The sequence below is a fragment of the Diabrotica virgifera genome, chromosome 3, assembly GCF_917563875.1.
Source record: "Diabrotica virgifera virgifera chromosome 3, PGI_DIABVI_V3a".
Lineage (NCBI taxonomy): Eukaryota > Metazoa > Arthropoda > Insecta > Coleoptera > Chrysomelidae > Diabrotica > Diabrotica virgifera.
Window position 1 is genome coordinate 191,781,591 of NC_065445.1, and position 17,567 is coordinate 191,799,157.

General features: G+C 35.6%; 1 protein-coding gene across 1 annotated transcript in view; it reads right to left on the minus strand.

Annotated features, from left to right (window-relative positions):
* LOC126881483 (rhomboid-related protein 1-like) overlaps positions 1-15,883 on the minus strand; it is a 121,973-nt gene extending 106,090 nt beyond the window's left edge. The window contains exon 1 of the mRNA XM_050645770.1: positions 15,684-15,883. The gene's annotated coding sequence lies outside the window, so the exon portion shown is untranslated. The remainder of the gene's footprint in view (positions 1-15,683) is intronic.
* Between the last annotated feature and the right edge of the window lie 1,684 nt (positions 15,884-17,567).

A 17,567-nucleotide genomic window follows, 5' to 3' on the forward strand; every position in this document is an offset into this window, starting at 1 on the left:
TAAATTACATAAGATTCATTGTTTATAAATAGTAGGGGAGGCTACATCGTGATTCCCGCAGAAATGGACATTATTATCAACATAAATATCACAAGAGAGTGAGAGTAAATTAAAAATAATGTGACAATATTTCAATAGAATAGAATAGAAATATGCTTTATTGTCATGAAAAATTGTACAATTTTAAAGACAAAGCTTATAAAAAGTCAAGAAAACAAAACAATACAATAACAATTCAATTTACTAAAAACATAAATCGTCATTAACATTAAAATAATAATAATAATAACCTGTGTGAGTTTTCTGTCAGCTATTCTATCAGGCGCGCCCCCCTGCGAATGGGGGATACTTTCTGGGTATTCGTAGCGCCAATACCCAGAGAGTAGCAGGGATACTTGCAAGGGCGCCCATATAAAAATTTTTAGGGGGGGTCCAAACGTGAAGATGTTGCACATTACATTTTGTATATTTCGGATGACAATATATACAGTAGACGCTCTCTATAAGGAACACGGATATAACGAGGTTTAGCTTATAACGAGGTACATTAGGTGTCCCATGAAATTCCTATTGAACTATAACGCTCTATAACGAGGCATATTTGGTTATAACGAGGAAAATTTAAATCGAAGAATACTTGTTTTTACCTGTTTTTAGCGTTGTAATGGTCATAAATAAATAAATGCCCCAACTACCTGTACATAGAAATGCCCAACATCTGTCTTATTATCGAGGCCAGTGCCGTAATAAACTCGGCCACCTGTAATAAACATCTGCCTGTTTATCGACCGATATTGAATACTACAGGAAATTTACAATTTATGGCGGCGAAGTCTCATATTGTTCACTGTTCAGGTTGACCATCGACATCTAATAAACTACGTAAGAGGCATCAAAACATTTCAATATTATTATTGTTTGATATAACGAGATCCGCTTATAACGAGATAATTAATCCACCATTTCAGTTCTCGTTATAGAGGGAGTCTACTGTAGTTTAAACCACCTAAAAAACCTAGTTTGAACCCTGTTGTGAGAAATTATTCATACATTTAAACACTAGACCAAGTTTTTAAATGGAAATGTCATGGGTACCTCAAAAGTTGCACCTCTCTTTAAAACCCGTTTGAAAAGAATACAATGCTTGCAAAGCCTTCCCTTCAACTTTGGCGAGCAGACTAACCATGAGTATGTGTCGAACCAAGTTTTTACTTTAAAATCTTAAAAAGGAGCCCCCTTAATTTTTGCAGATTTAGAATCCTTATGAAAAATAAGGCACACATATTCCAAACATTCTTAGAATCGTTGATAGATGGCGCAAATAAATCGCATTTTCCGAATCGCCATCCGTCAACAATTCTAAAAAAGTTCGAATAAATTACTTATTTTTTGAGGAGGAAACTCAATCTGCAAGAAAAAACGGGGGTTCCTATTTAAGATTTTAAAGTTAACTCTCACTCCACCTCCAGAGTGTGGAATGAAAAATCCTGTTTGGTGTCATTCTATAGATTTTTGAAAAATATTAACACGTGTTTTTTAGTTTTTATTTGGAAGTATATTTCTCGAGATATTAGACCGTTTCTATAATTTTGCTATGGTATCACGATATACCGTTTTTTCCGATTATAGCGCTATGTATCCACAATTCGCAAAATGGCTCGAATAAAATTTGCTTATTTTTACAAGGAAAATCCAAATCTGCAACAAAAATTAGGGGTTCCATTTAAGATTTTAAAGTTACCCCCCGCTCCACACCCAGGGGTTGAAGTGGTGGACTTGTTTAGTGTCATCGCATAGATTTTTGAAAATTATTGAACACGTATTTTTCAGTTTTTCGATCCGATGTTCATTTCGCGAATTATTCGACCTTTCCGCTACTTTTGGGACACCCTGTATATAACACTCATTCATCATGAAAGATCACCTGTTTTTCATTTAAATAAAATTGTTCTGTTCATCATAATGCACACTTTAAAAATAATCTACTTACTAAAAAAATACTTATGCAAACTAAAATTTGACTATGTTCAATAAATTTAAAAAATTATTTTTCAGTATGAATTTATTTCGAAATATAAAATATAATTATACCAGTTCTCAAAGATTATCGGTCAGAGATCGGATTTCTTGCTGATATGGTTTTTTGCAGTATTATAAATGATTCATTTAATTGATAATTTTGGGTGTCGATTACAGTGTATATATGTTTCCCACGCCTCTAATCTCTTTCAATGTTTTCGTTAATAGCATACCGTGATTGTGGGAAATGTGTATTATGCACATTCTATATAGACCACTGTCGCAGACACAAAGATTTTCTTAAACTATTAATAACTACCCAATATGTGAATTTTTTTTATTAATAAATATGTTGTTTCCAATTTATCTCTCAAAATTATCCAATAATTTTTTGACAAAAATACGTTTATGTAATATAAATTTAATTTTTGTTCTTTCCCGAAAAGCTAGGGGGGGCACGGCCCCCCCTGCCCGTGTGTATGGCCGCCTATGGATACTTGCCGTGGAACAAAAACTGACACCTGGCAGTAGGTACAAAATGAATACCCATGAAAATGGTGGATAATAATGGTGTATGCTTAGGGTAGCTGCCTGGGGATCGCTAGGGACGCCTGGAGCCGGCGCTGGACGTGACAGCATGCGGGACGTCGGTGGCAGGGTGTTGAGGAGGCAGGCCCGTGTCACACAATCAGCTAAAGCCCTACAACAATAACCACAAGCGAGCCAAACAACAGCAAGAGCTCCACCTCAACATCGGCCGGCACTCAATCAAGCGGGACGACCGAGACAGAGCATGAAATGGACTGTGTCCATTAACGAAAACATTTTGCGCTTCTATTATAAGGTGACAAACCTCGGTCAAGAAACAATCGGCTACCGACAACAGCTGTATGCCGAATTTTGCAGGGAGTATCCATATATTCAAGTATCGTAACGGGTAATACCAAACCGGGTAATCATAAGAAATAACCTTATCCCAGACACTAGACGCAATACGATCAAAAGCGAAGTCGAAAGGAAAATTAACAACCAAGGGCTAGTTTTAGATCAAGTCTCTAATGAAATCCTCGATGACCAGGTACCTGAGCTTCCCATACCAGAAACTCAACCTGATAATACAGAACAGGAAAATAACGAGCTGCGTGATAGTCTAGTAAACAAAATGGCTCGTGCTGCACAAGAGTTTAATGGAAAAAACCCACTTAGCAGACTACCGCTACCACGAAAAAACTCTTGTAAGTAACTAGGTTCGCCGTTACAAATTGTGAACACTGTCCTACCCAATTATGTCGTAGAAGCCCATACATTGGAACATCTGCATATATGCTAATCTACTGTGCAGCAACAGCAATTGCTAATATAATGGGCATTAAGATCAGAACACGACGGGGTACTAATAACGGAAGAACTGGTAACAGAATTGCGCAATGAGAACAAAGACTGATCGGAAAGATTGAATTACTGCGTAGGGAGATTGGCCAAGTCACAGAATATATAAGAGGTGTAACAACTAGAAAAGTCATTAGAAGAGCTGAAGAAATAATGCTAAGCACTGCAAGACACTCGAGATATGATCCAGAAAACAATTAAAACAAAAACTCTCCGTTTATTCAGGGCGACTAAGGAGGTACAAAGTTAGTAACAACCGAAAATGTGACAATGCACTTTTTGAGAATTCGGAGAAGGCGTTCTATCGAAAACTCAATTCCACCGTAGAAAGTGACGACAGGTTTTACCCAAGCCAAGAAGGAATTCATGATTTTGGGGAAATCAACTCTCCACACCAGCTGCTCTTAACAACAATGCTGGATGGATAGAAGATACGACTCAGAACTGTCACCACTACGTTGCTGCTAACTACGAACCATTAACGACTGAAGAGGTATCAAATATCATCAAAGTGCTTTATAACTGGAAATCTTCTGGACCATACAGAGTTCAGAACTGCTGGTTTAGAAGTTTTGGAGTATTCATGAGTGCTTATCAACATTAATTAATCATGTTATTTCTAATCTGCAGAAAATACCATCATTTCTAACTCAGGGAACCACTTATTTAATACCGAAGGATTAAAATAACACCCAAGATCCAGCCAAGTACCGCCCAATTACTTGTCTTCCAACTTTGTATAAATTGGTCACATCCTGTGTAGCACGGCGTATCTACCAACACTTTGCTCTAAACAATATCATAGATAAATGTAAAGACTGAAATAGTTTCGTACACACTTATGACAACAGGTAAAAGGGGGGAGAAGTGTACTTTTGAAGTGTGTAAAATTAATAATTCTTAGCTGAGCGCTTTCGGCTTATAAAGCCATCTTCGGAGCTATGCTACAATAAAAGATCTCTAATGAATAATTGATCTTAGAATTCAAAGTTTAACTTACGTCAAAAAGGTCAAAATACCACTATGAAGAGAGATGGGTTCCATTTATGATATGAAATACTTCTGTTTCTTATGTAGTTTTTTATTGGTTGGAAAAAACCTTGTCTGTCTGTTTAAAAAATTGTTCAATTTGCTGTTGGTTATTTTTGTATCCAAAAAAGTTAAACATCAAGAACGAGCACAAAGGACCTTCACACGAAAATTACATTATATATAAAACGAATATTTGATCATGATAAGGTCAAAAAGACCTTACCATTTGAATACTGCGGTGTCAGATAGCAGAATGGTCGCCTCGCATGGAGGATTTTTAATGACAGTCGATGTAGACAGGGTGTGCTCGTTAAGGTGTCTTCACATTTTCTCATATAAAGTGACAGTTGACATATGACATTTTTAGCAATTGGATTGAACAACTTTTCAACAAAGTCTGTAGTTACATAAATCTGGTTTTTTTAAAAATAATGAAATACATATTGAAAAGAGACTGAAGGTCTAGGATAAACCAATTGACAAGTTATCCTTCACAAACCAAACTCGAATCGGTTTTGAAAATTAATACATGATGTAAAGAAACTTGATGGTGAAGTTTTTTAGGAAGATGGGAAATAAATTAACAATGAATTTTGTGAAATGTGATTTTTAAAGAATAAGCTGCCAAATGATTTATTACAAATATTGTTTTAAATGATGCTTTAGTAAAGAATTAAAAAATTAAAAAAAAAAATTATTTTTTGATTGCATGAGGTCAAACTTCTTCCTCCAGAGTCTCCCACAAGAGTCTGAACAAAGGTTTATAGTTGTAATTAAGATTGATTTGTGTATTCAAGCAAAAATCAGGATTAAGTTTCATTTCTTTAGTTATCTCTAGATCTTCTAAAAGGTTCATTTGTCTATAGTTTTTGATTGGGATGTTATGTAAAATTGTACTGTTTTCGGAAGGAGAGAAGGAATGGTTGCTAAATTTAACATGATAACCAAAATTTGATTTTTCTGGATTGTTGAGATGTTCTTTGATCCTCTGAGATAGGGTCCTCATAGTCCTGCCCACATAAGTCATGTTACAATCCCCACAAGACAGTTTGTAAATACCACTTTTATTTAGTTTGTCGATTTTATCTTTGGTGTGGCTGAAGATGGATTTGATGTTATTTTTCGTTTTGAAAGATATGTTAAGGTTACTGACTTTATTACAAAGTAATCTTGATACTTTTTCTGAAATTGGCCCTAAGTAGGATAAGGATCTATAAATAGCTGTAGTGTTGGGTTCGTTCTCTGTGTTAAAAGCTTGGTTTTGTCTCTTTTTGAGTATTGATCTTCTAATGACCTTATCTACAGTAGAAGAGGGGAAGCCATTGCTGTTTGCTATTTGTTTAATAATTGAAATTTCATTGTTGTAATTGTCTTGGGACGTGGGGATGTTAAGAAGTCTGTGGACATAACATTGAATAGCTGCCATCTTATGTTGAAAAGGATGGTTAGATGATATGGGTATAATATGGTCTGTTTGAGTAGGTTTTCTAAATACTGAGTATTCTAAAGTAGTAGACGATGAAGAAGTGGAAGATGTATTCTTTTTGATGGTTAGGTCTAGAAAATTGATCATGTTGTTGGTTTCTAACTCTAATGTGAACTTAATTGCTGGATGTAGGTTATTAATTATTGAAAGAATGTTGTTAGGTTCTGAAGGAGGACCTTCTATAAATGCTAAAATATCATCAACATATCTGTACCATAGGATTATTTGTGGATGTGAATGGACAAAATTATTTTCAAGAGAATCTAGGAAAAGATCTGCAAGTAGTGGGGATAAAAGATTTCCCATTGCTAGACCTTCTGGTTGTCAGTAAATTTTGTTGTTGAAGATGAAGAAATCTTGAGAAAGGCAAAATTGAAGTAGTGAGGTGATTTGAGAACATTTGTTGGGGTCTATGTTCTTTGAAATTAAAAGATTGTTGACAATTGGAATGGTTTCAAGTCTAGGAACATTAGTGAAAAGATTGGTTACGTCAAAAGAGACCATAGTAAAATTGTTTGGGAGGTTAGTTGAAGAAAGTTTGGATATTAAAACTTAATCCTGATTTTTGCTTGAATACACAAATCAATCTTAATTACAACTATAAACCTTTGTTCAGACTCTTGTGGGAGACTCTGGAGGAAGAAGTTTGACCTCATGCAATAAAAAAATAATTTTTTTTTTTTTTTAATTTTTTAATTCTTTACTAAAGCATCATTTAAAACAATATTTGTAATAAATCATTTGGCAGCTTATTCTTTAAAAATCACATTTCACAAAATTCTTTGTTAATTTATTTCCCATCTTCCTAAAAAACTTCACCATCAAGTTTCTTTACATCATGTATTAATTTTCAAAACCGATTCGAGTTTGGTTTGTGAAGGATAACTTGTCAATTGGTTTATCCTAGACCTTCAGTCTCTTTTCAATATGTATTTCATTATTTTTTAAAAAACCAGATTTATGTAACTACTGACTTTGTTGAAAAGTTGTTCAATCCAATTGCTAAAAATGTCATATGTCAACTGTCACTTTATATGAGAAAATGTGAAGACACCTTAACGAGCACACCCTGTCTACATTGACTGTCATTAAAAATCCTCCATGCGAGGCGACCATTCTGCTATCTGACACCGCAGTATTCAAATGGTAAGGTCTTTTTGACCTTACCATGATCAAATATTCGTTTTATATATAATGTAATTTTCGTGTGAAGGTCCTTTGTGCTCGTTCTTGATGTTTAACTTTTTTGGATACAAAAATAACCAACAGCAAATTGAACAATTTTTTAAACAGACAGACAAGGTTTTTTCCAACCAATAAAAAACTACATAAGAAACAGAAGTATTTCATATCATAAATGGAACCCATCTCTCTTCATAGTGGTATTTTGACCTTTTTGACGTAAGTTAAACTTTGAATTCTAAGATCAATTATTCATTAGAGATCTTTTATTGTAGCATAGCTCCGAAGATGGCTTTTTATAAGCCGAAAGCGCTCAGCTAAGAATTATTAATTTTACACACTTCAAAAGTACACTTCTCCCCCTTTTACCTGTCAATATAATAGAGCCTCAACAGAAAGGATGCGCTAAGGGTTCCATGGGTTGCAAAGAACAACTTATCATCGACTCAGTCATTTCTAACTAGGTATTCACCAAAAAAGGAACCTCTTTACTGCTCTTATTGACTACAAAAAGGCCTTTGATTCGGTGCTGCATGAATCTCTTAAAAATATATTAAAAATATACAATGTCGATGATAACATTGTGAGCTCTTTAAGGCATATCATGACAAGTTTGAAGACTAAAATTCACTTCTAAATACCTGGTGAAAACAATATCGAAACGGAAAATATCGCGATCAACCGGGGCTTGTTTCAAGGAGACCCGCTGAGTCTCTTGCGGAGAATTGACCATAAACAGATGAAAACTGAAATAACTAATGAGCTAAAAGGTAAAACAGCTGCTTCGTTTACAGCTTAGCAGTAAAAATTTGTTTAAGGCACTAAACACCTACGCTTGTTCCGCGCTTAGCTATTCATTTGGCATTGTTAAGTGGACAAAAACGGATATAGAAAATCTTTAGCGAAAAGTACGAATACACCTCAGAAAGGCACAAAAATACAATCCTCGAAGTGCAGTAGAAAGAACGACACTACCCCGGTACTTAGGAGGACGAGGACTTATGGATATAGGTGAGCAATAAGATAAACAGATTGCTAATTTAAGAACTTATTTTCAGATGCAGGCTGAGACATTTATTATACATCGAGCTATTTGCGCAGTAGATAACACAACGCCAATCAAACTGAGGGAAGCAGAAATGCGCATAAACCACCTTACAAAGGACGAAAAAATGCGTACCTGAATGGGAAAACCTCTGCACGGGCGATATCCCAATGAGGTCAGCCAAGACTATATCGACAATACAGCGTCGAACTAAATATGTTCCCTGAAACAGAAGGTTCATTACTGGCCATTTAGGATCAGGTTATACGAACCAAAAATTACCTGAAATAGATTGTTAAAGACCCTCAGGTCCAAAACGACAAATGCCGATATGGATGTCAAGCCCAAGAAACCATCCAACATCTTATAGGGGGCTGCCAGGCATTTGCTGCAACTGAATACAAGGAACGGCATGACGCACTAGGAAAGATCCTTCATCAATCGATAGCTATCAAGCTGGGACTTCTCCAAACAGACCATCTCCCATATTATCAATACGTCCCTGAGAGTATGCTTGAGAATGACAACTACAAACTATACTGCGACCGTACTGTTCTCACAGACCAAACAGTGGCACATAATAGACCAGATCTCGTACTAGTTAATAAATCAACAAGACAAATAACACTTATTCATGTGGCGATACCTAACAACAATAATCTACGTACTAAATTTACCTAAAAGATCGCCAAATACAGAGATCAGGAAATTCAAATAAGAAGACAATGGAGAATGCAAAGTATATATATATATATATATATATATATATATATATATATATATATATATATATATATATATACGGGGTGTCATATCGGCTGACGTCGCATCCCCACACCTAACCGCCATCTAGTTCTATCCTGGGCATCTTCCTCTTCCAAATCTCGGTGTTCCATGGCCTTCCTTATCGTGTCATTCCAGGATAGTCCTGGTCTTCCCCTTTTCTTCCTACCTGGGGGTTTCCATTTCAGGAGTTTCTTTGGCCATCGTTGGTCGTCCATTCTAAGTAAGTGACCGAACCATTTTAGGCTTCTTCTTTCGAGCCTGTCTACCGCTGTATCGTGTGCCTGCATTCTTCTTCTTATTTCTTCGTTACGTATTCTGTCCAATCGGGAGATTCCAGCACTTCTACGTATGTAGTCCATTTCCACAGCATTGATCGTTCTTCTGGACTCTGCTGTTAATGTCCAGACTTCGCTTTCATACATGAGTACCGATTCCACAAATGTCTTCCCTATTCTTAATTTTGTAGTTCCCAGAATGCAAAGTACCCAGACGATACCTATTATTATGTCTACTACTGGAGTCATTCCGAAGTACCTCCTCTAAAGCATAAAAAAGCTGGGTCTAAATGAACATATTTACAAGACCATGCAGAAACCTGTAATACTCGCAACCGCCAGATGTGTACGAACATTTTTGGAAGATACACCTGCATACCAAGTCACCTAAGGCTCGATAACACGGAAAGAGTCCCACCAGAGCTCAATCCTTTTGCTGGGATGAGTCAATTTTCCCCTTAGAGGGAGTGTGAGCCGTATGGCTAAATCTGGATAATAATACTGAAGTTAAACAGAAAGAATCAATTGCCAAATTTAAAGATTTAAGTAAATTGCAAATTGCATAGTCTACCTAGTAATTAATAAGTATAAAAGATAAGCTGCTGCATATGACACCCAAATATAGATAAACAAAAAAAAATTATAAAAATACTACTATAATTCTGTAATTTCTTAGTTATTGATTAAAAAATCTTCTACTGAATAATAATATGGTCATTCAGATAGGTAGGCTTTTGTAAGTTTACGGAATTTGGGGAAAGATGCTGCAGATTTAAGTTGTAGAGGGAGATGGTTGTAAAGTTTTTTTGCGGAATATAATATATATTTCTTTACTAACTCAGAGGACGGGGTCGGTAAATAGACAAAGGTAGAATTTCTCGTGAAGTAGTCATGATTAGATCTTGGTGGAAAGACATGTAGATGTTTACGAATTAAGCAAACAGTTTCTAAAATATACAAAGATGAAAGGGTTAAAATTCCGTAATCTTTGAAGTAACTTCTGCAATGTGTTATTCTTCTGAGGCCAAACAGATATTTTATTGCTCTTTTTTGTAACTTGAAAATAACATCGAATTGGACAGCTGTACCAGAACACCAAAAAGGAAGACCATAACGAAGATGTGACTCGAACAAAGAAAAATATGTTATTTTGGAAGATGCTAAATTGAGTTCATTCGAAACAGATCGTATAGCATAGCAAGCTGAAGATAGTTTCTTCCTTAAAAAATCGATATGGAGGGACCATTTAAGATTGTTGTCTGAAAAAATACCAAGAAATTTTACAGAATCAACGGTACTGATCTGGATGTTATTAAGAGGTAAGGGTTGAAGAACTCCTTCATAAGATAATGCTACTGTTTTATCTGCGTTAAACGAGAGTAAATTAGAGTCAGACCAGGTTTTTACTGTAAGTAGATCAGAAGTTATAGTAGCATGAAGAGTTGCAATATTTAAGTTGCTCCAAGTGATACTGGTATTATCAGCAAAAAAGAAAGATTTTTCCATCGATTTTTAAACTAGGGATATCATTAATAAAGATACGGAAAAGTAGAGGACCCAATACTGAACCTTGAGGTACCCCACATACAATGTTTTTGAGACTAGAGTCTGTATCATTTGCTCTAACCAGTTGTTTCCTATCATCCAAGTAAGATTGGAACCAATTTAAAGAAATATCTCAAATTCCGTAGAAATTTAGTTTTTTTATCAAAATGTTGTGATTTACACAATCAAAAGCTTTGGCGTAGTTACAAAAAACGGTGGCAGTGTAAAGATTATTGTTCAGTGCTTGATAAACGTCATGTAGTACAGAAAACATGACATCGGTGGTGCATTTATTATTTAAAAAACGAACTGATTTTGTGATAAAATGTTGTTTTTAACGATTTCGAAAACTTGTTTTCTGGCAATGGACACGAGAGCCCGCAAGGTGACTTGCCGAATGGAAACAAGTTTGAGAAACAAATTGCAGCATTATTTTCTTATTTAGTCTTACTATCGTGTGATATTCGTAAGATTATTTTTTAATACTTACCTACATACAAAATTCAAGCACAAATAAACATTTAGTGACATTTATCGCAATTACTGTTTTTCAACTTGTCAAAGTGAACAGCACACTTTAGCAAATATTCAGACGAAGATATCAATAAAATATTAGTTAAAATTATTAACATAATTACAGTTTTATTCATGAAATATTTTTTCCGAATTACACTCGAGCGTTTAAAATTGCCGATTCGTATTATTGTCCTTATGACAATTTGAGATTAGGTGCAAAACTAAAAGTTTATTATGGCTCATTTTCTTTAATGTGACAGTTATCAAAACTAGGAAACTCGTTGTTATTAAACAGAAACAAAATACCTCAAATTTATTCCCACTCTAATAATGTATAGTAGGATATTCCCAGTATAATAATAATATGAATGGACAAAATTGAACACGTGGTGAAAAATCTTACTACACGATTGCAAATTAAAATCATTAAAAAATAATCAAAAATATAACAATGGCCAAATTTGCGGAACCAAGCACTCAACACAAGCTAGTCGTAGCCGAAATCACTACAAAGAAAAAGGAATATATAGTCTATACAACATAAGCTAAGATAAATATTAAGAGCTAAAAAAAGAGAAAGAGAAAAATGAATATACATAAACAAGAAATAGATGAGGAATTGCAAATAATAGAGCTGGAAAGAGACCATTTGGATATACAAGAAAGATGGAAAGTACTAAAAGACACACTATATAAGACAGCAGAGAAACTTTTAAGAAAAAGTCAATAAATAGCTACAAATCACAAGAGAACAGAATGGTGGAGTCAAGAAATAAAGAAAATAATAAAGGAGAAGAAGCAAGCCTGGAAAAAATTTTAGTGCATTTGTCATTTTTTAGTATGTGACCAAAGCAGCTCGTTTTTCTTTCCTTCATAGTGTTTAGTATTTCTGTTTCTTTTTTCATCTATCTCAATATTTCCGTGTTTATTACGTGTTTACGTACAAAATACCTTGGATACACCATGGTATTTTCCACATTCTTCGATAACACCACATCTTAAAGTTAGCAAATCTTTTTTCAGTTGCGTCCGTAATTGTCCAGGCTTCAACTCCAGTTTTCCATTACGTAATACCGTTTTCATCTTATTGAAAGCGTTTCTGTCAATTTCTATGCATCGCTTTATTTCGAGGCTATGGTCTCATTGTTTTTTTATACCCCATTCCACGAATATACGACCCTCTTGGATTATCGCGACAACGAATATTTCACTGTGCAAAATATGAAGAACGAAAGTAAATTGCAAATTATATTGTTGTTTACTGGAGTAATTATTAGAGCAAAATACTTTCGTACTTCTTAAGGCGGAGATACATATGCGCTCTGCTCGGTGTGCGAGTCGCTCGCGCGCAGCGTATTCGTCAGATTAGTACGTGTTTTCAAGTGACGCACAAACGGCACGCACACGGCGCACCACGATCTAAATTCTGTCGGTTTTTCAACAAACGCTTTGATGGTTCGCAATACGTATTTGGACGGGTTTGCGAGTGGTTTGTTGGTTTTGGCGCGCATGAGTTAAATATTTGTTAGTAATGGAATGGTCGGAACTGTCGAAAGGAAATTGATGTTTACCGTGGAAAATCATTATTGTGGGATCCTCAATAAAGAACCATTTAATTTAAAGAAACAACTTAAATCCGATCTGAACGGAAATAGAAGCTGAAATAAAAAAATGTACATGCGGACCTTTTTAAAAAATGTTAGTTCATTGTTGTACTAAAAATAACATGTATTAAAAATAAGATTTATTATTTTATTTGGGCATAAGCCACAATTCGAGTTTGGAATCAAGTTTACTTGACCTTTCGACTTTCACTTCGGAAATAGTTATCAATATCAAAAAAACATTCATAAGCAGATATATATTATGTGTCACCGGAAAGCGAAATAGGTAACGCACGACTTGTAGAACCTATAGTTTTCTAACTTCGTGTCTGGTGAAGCAACGCAGTTGAAACAAGCGGATATATTATAATTGTGTCACCGGAAAGCGAAAAAAGTAAGGCACAACTTGGAAGACCCAATAGTTTTCTAACTTCGCTTCTGGTGAAGCAACAGAGTTGGAACAAGCAGATATATTATAATTGGGTCACCGGAAAGCCAAAAAGGTAACGCACAACTTGGAAGACCCAATAGTTTTCTAACTTCGCTTCTGGTGAAGCAACGGAGTTGGAACAAGCAGATATATTATAATTGGGTCACCGGAAAGCCAAAACGGTAACGCACAACTTGGAAGACCCAGTAGTTTTCTAACTTCGCTTCTGGTGAAGCAACGGAGTTGGAACAAGCAGATATATTATAATTGGGTCACCGGAAATCCAAAAAGGTAACGCACAACTTGGAAGACCCAATAGTTTTCTAACTTCGCTTCTGGTGAAGCAACGGAGTTGGAACAAGCAGATATATTATAATTGGGTCACCGGAAAGCCAAAACGGTAACGCACAACTTGGAAGACCCAGTAGTTTTCTAACTTCGCTTCTGGTGAAGCAACGGAGTTGGAACAAGCAGATATATTATAATTGGGTCACCGGAAAGCCAAAAAGGTAACGCACAACTTGGAAGACCCAATCGTTTTCTAACTTCGCTTCTGGTGAAGCAACGTAGTGGGAACAAGCATATATATTATAATTGGGTCACCGGAAAACAAAAAAGGTAACGCACAACTTGGAAGAGCCTATAGTTTCCTAATTTCGCTTCTGGTGAAGCAACGGAGTTGGAACAAGTAGATATGTTATAATTGTGTCGTCGGAAAGCGAAAAAGGTAACGCACATCTTGGAAGAGCCTATAGTTTCCTAACTTCGCTTCTGGTGAAGCAACTGAGTTGGAACAAGCAGATATATTAAAATCGGGTCACCGGAAAGCGAAAAAGTTAACACAGGGCTTGGAAGAACCTATAGTTCTCTAATTTCGTTTCTAGTGAAGCTACGCAGTTGAAACAAGCAGATACATTACAATTGTGTCACCGGAAAACGAAAAAGGTATCGCATGACTTGGAAGTACCTATAGTTCTCTAATTTTGTTTCTGGTTGTAGGAACAAGCAGATATATTATGGTAGGGGAGCAAAGTATGCTAAATGTGCAGTCACTCGAGCGCTTTGGGGACCTATTGGGTTGTGATTATTAGGTCCTAAAACCAAAAAAGTTAAGTAAAATTTTCCATTTTAGTGGGGACTTCCCATTTTTTAATTTAATTTTCCATTTCCAACAATCTTTTTTCCGATTATAGCGCCATCTATCCATAATTCAAAAAAATGTTTCGAATAAAAGTTGTTTATTTTTATACAAACAATCCAAATCTGCAATAAGAAACGGGGTCTACCATTTAAGATTTTAAAGTAACCCCCCACCTCACCTCCGTGGGGGGTCGTGCTTGGAACCATTCGATAGATTTTTCAAAAACATTGATAAAGTGTATTTTGCAGTTTTTCGATATGATGTTTATTTTGCGAAAGATCGCGGGATTTGTATTTAAAATTTTAAATTTACCCTCCACCCCTCTCCGTGGGGGGTCAAGTTTGGTATTTTTCGATAGATTTTTGAAAAATATTGAACACGTAGTTTTTAGTTTTTCAATCTGACGTTCATTTCGCGAAATATTCGCTTTTTTTGTGAAACTTTTTGACTCACCCATTTCCGTACGCCCCGCTCAAATCGTCATATTTTTGAAATATAGACTCTTTTGCATGTACTTAACTTACCTTATCTTAATCTGACAATTTCGAATATTTTAAGGATAGATTTTTTTTCGGGCCCCCCTGAACGAACTCCCCTGTGTTAAGAGCCAATATATGGTGGAGGTACATCTGCAGGGTACCACGTTTCTCCCCATATGATAATCTGACGCGCTCGAGTAACTGCAAAAATCCCCGCTTGGGCTCCCCTACCATTATATTTGTGTTGCCAGGAAGCGAAAAAGGTAGTTCCCGAAATGTTCCCAAACTGTGGCTTATTCCACATAAAGTAGTAAATTGCATAAGATGACACAAGAAAATAGTTTCAGAACAATACCAAAATAAGATGTAGTAGAAGTACAGGACAGAGACATGATTATCTACAATTACTAAACGTTCGTAAGTTTCCTCTGGATCGTCAAAATGAAAAATTTTAACGAACAATAAATAACCGCGCCACGAACGCGCGGCGCACACACGGCGCGGAGTTCGCGGCGCGGATATGTATTTCCGCCTTTATATGTTGCACACTAAAATATTCGTTGTCGCGATAATCCAAAACAGTCGAATATTCGTGGAATACACCATAAAGCTTTTCATTTAACGTAGATTGTTTCATCTTCAATCTTGTTCTTACTGACAATAGACGACAGACCATAATAAAATGAAAAAATTATTGAATTGAAAGACATTAACATTTATTAAATTTTTTCCTAGAATTAATTGAAATACTTACGCGATTAAAAACACCCTTAAAAAACTCATGCAAATCAGGATTATTTAAGATTCTCCAAGTGAGCGTTCGAAGTTGCACAGTTTCTTCCTCATTTCCTTCTTCTTCTGTCATGTTTTACACTAAATCAACAAAACTGAACTCGTAAATCACAACCAAAACACATTTATTATTATGTATTATTGACAACTCTCCATCCGGCTTGTCAGCTTTGACTGAGTAAATTCTTGAAAGCATGTGAATTTTTATAATTTAATTATAAAGAACATAGAACAGCTATGTTAAACATATCAATGCAAAGTTGCCAGTTTTTAATTTTGTTGTTGATGTCTGAGTAAAACGACAGTTTTTGTTTTTATGCGTATTTTTATTTGTTTATATATCCATAAATTAACTATTCAAGGATATTTAGTAGGTAGGTTGGTAGGTATATAATAAACTATCAGAGAAAATTTGGTTAGGATTCTTATTAGAATTCTTGTTTTCCGCAATTTAATTTTTTGTACATATTCATATTGTACTAAGTTATTTTTAAATTTCCAATTTCAGCTACAGGGAGAGTAAATGTTTTTCTCTGAAAAAACTTCTCCGCCTTAAGACGTAATGTCATGGATGGAATGTGAATAAAAAATAGATAATAGTGAAAAGAAAACAGAGCACAATTGACACCACACGTTACTCTGAAATGAATGGGTCTTTAATAGGACTTTTTGATACATTCAGTCGGACCATTTCGATGGAACGTGTCCACTCGAGTATCGAGAGTGCATCGCCAGTGCTGTCGGTAGAAATTTTAGTAAGTTGGTTAATTCAGACAATGATAAAAGTTCTAATACAACGTCCTTAGACCACTCCATACTAAAATTACTAGGCTTGACCGTACCAGTCCCTAACCGAGTCGGAAGGGTTAGAGGGGTACGTACCTAGTCTGTATCAGCTTCTGACAATTTTTGAACCGTGTTTATTTATGTGACCATAAATTAAGCATGCGATCATAACCCAAGGATTGAAAACCAGAAATTTTGAGGGAAATTAGGCAATTTCACGTGGGTCGACCCCAAAACGCTCAACTGTCATCAACATTCAGAGAGAGCTAAAAGTGCTCTAACTAGTTTCGACTCTTGTTAGAGTCTCCTCAGAGAGCACATATTTGATTCTCTCTGACACACAATACGTATCTTTATAAACACGGCCGCAAACTCAAAACTACAAAAAGTTATAAAGTTTCCTCCACCGCAACAAAAACACCTTTCTGAACTTAACAGCCAAATGAACATGCCATTGTAAAAAAGGGCGGCATGCTTGTTATTGGGATCCCTCGTGCTACCAAAGACCGTCTTCAAGTTTCGTTATAGAGCGAAATTAAAGTTGAATTTTAAAAATTGGTTCAACTCTCCCATTTGGTCAGGTCTCGCGGATTCCCCCTATTACTGGAGGGTTAGCACTGGATAGGCACTCGTCTCAAGTCATGTACAATCTAAACAGTACCTACCTACCGAATATAAAAAAAAAATATTATATTTATGAATTAGTTTTTATAAAACATATTATGTTCAAAATGTACGTCATGGCGTTGCAAACAAGCTTTATAACGTTTCTGAAGATCATTAAACATATTTAAGAAAATTGGTTGCTGCAAATGTTGAAAATAAGTTATTATTCTTTGCCGTAGTCGTAGTTCTCCAACAGTTTCTGGCGGATTTTCCGAGCGAAATATAGAATTCAGACGGCTCAGTCGTCTGAGGCGCAGTCGATCAACGCAGTTTAGTTGATTTGCAATCAAGGTTCTAGCCCCAGTGCGGTCATTAGAAGTTAATAAAAAGACCAACGTCGTAGTATAAAATTCAATAGGATCTACGACTTGGTCTGGAATAAACTGGTGTCTGA